Source organism: Macrobrachium rosenbergii, chromosome 49, assembly GCF_040412425.1.
Source record: "Macrobrachium rosenbergii isolate ZJJX-2024 chromosome 49, ASM4041242v1, whole genome shotgun sequence".
NCBI classification, from domain to species: domain Eukaryota; kingdom Metazoa; phylum Arthropoda; class Malacostraca; order Decapoda; family Palaemonidae; genus Macrobrachium; species Macrobrachium rosenbergii.
The window spans coordinates 22,797,178-22,798,605 of NC_089789.1; the positions used below are offsets into that span (position 1 = coordinate 22,797,178).

Here is a 1,428-nt window from a genome sequence, read left to right on the forward strand (position 1 = left end):
TTTAGCTAAATTATTGATGAGAAGACCACTTACTCCACTTGGTGACATATATTTGTTTTAATTTTGAATCTACGAGTTCTGTTGGTTCTTATTCTGATTTTAATCATTCCGTTCTTTTGGCTCTTGTCCTGCTGTTATAAAGTTATTTTCATATTTGATAATCAAATTTGACTAATTTGATATCAATCTGGAACGGGATTTTTCATTTTTGCTTATGATATTTGTCATAGTCCCACTGCAATGGTATTACGATAGCTCAATTTCACAGCGTTTGGCAGTTTCTTATTTGAATAAGATTCTTATACTATGGTTTTGAAATATTATCGACTTGCCCTTGTTTTATTTCCATATTACCAGTTTTTTTTCCATTTGTGCTTATGTCATGATTCCCCTTCTAATACACTTCTAAGGTTATAGCTGAGGTGTAATAATAATGATAGTGAACATTGTCAAAATGATCTCATGGTTATAGTTGTTTTCATACTATTATTACTGCTCACGGTACATGGTCGATACTCGTCACCTTCCGATATATTTCCAGTTCTGTTTTCGTGTTTTCTAAAATGTTCGATTGTTTTGTGCTCATCGTCACAGCCGTTAGTCATATTTTACAATTTTTGTTAAGGTTCATGCCATTCTTAAGAATATGCCGTCTAACCTACAGCTCCATTCTTGCTGATATCTTCCATTTTAGACAGTTTTTACTTTTTTTGTGTGTGTGTTTTTTGGTTATATAAGTTTTTTTCATCAAGTTAACATGGTTCTTACTTAATACATTATGAGTTACTTTAGAATAAATAGTTAAATTTTGTTGGACTCGAATGATACTTGATTCACCTCACTTGATTTGTCACTTTATAATTTGGAATCAGACTGTAAGCAGGGCCCTAGAATGGAACGAAAATGTAAAAGAATCCAATAGTTTCGGTGGACTCTCCTTCGGCGATGACGTTGTGCCTCTCAACAGAAATTTATCCGTCACACGTTCTTTACATTTATGGCACCAAAATCACTTGGGGATTGTTTAAGGGAGAAGAAGATGAAGAAGAGTAGGAGGAGGTTGATGCTCAAGGAAGAGGAGGAGGAGGAGGAGGAGGAGATGTGTTGGAGGATGCTGAGAGTCAAATGGTGGAGGAAGGAAGGTCGCAAGGGGGTCCCAAGGCAGAGAGGTCGCCAGTGCCGCGGGCTCGCCTGTGTCGTGAGGTGGTGGTCTGCAGTGCTACGACACCCCATTTCGTCACCACCAGCACCACCACCACCACCGCCGCCGCTGCTGCAGGTTGACCGACGGCCAAACCCTTTTGGTGGAGGGGGCATACCCCCTTGCTGCCTTTACCAAGGGGGGGAATAGACTCGTACTTCATTTTGCTCATCCTTCCGATTATGTCAAGATCCTATTGACTAATTTTTCGCTTCTTTTTGGAAATT

The 1,428-nt window shown here is 39.3% G+C and overlaps 1 protein-coding gene across 14 annotated transcripts in view; it reads left to right on the top strand.

Moving 5' to 3' along the window:
* The first annotated feature begins 1,071 nt into the window (after window positions 1-1,071).
* LOC136832154 (collagen alpha-1(IX) chain-like) overlaps window positions 1,072-1,428 on the top strand; it is a 99,775-nt gene continuing 99,418 nt past the window's right edge. For 6 of the 14 annotated variants that reach the window (XR_010851100.1, XR_010851101.1, XM_067092874.1 and 3 more), the window contains exon 1: window positions 1,142-1,428. This exon is cut by the window's right edge and continues 11 nt beyond it. The gene's annotated coding sequence lies outside the window, so the exon portion shown is untranslated. The other 8 variants (XM_067092870.1, XM_067092872.1, XM_067092864.1 and 5 more) reach the window with 7 other exon arrangements.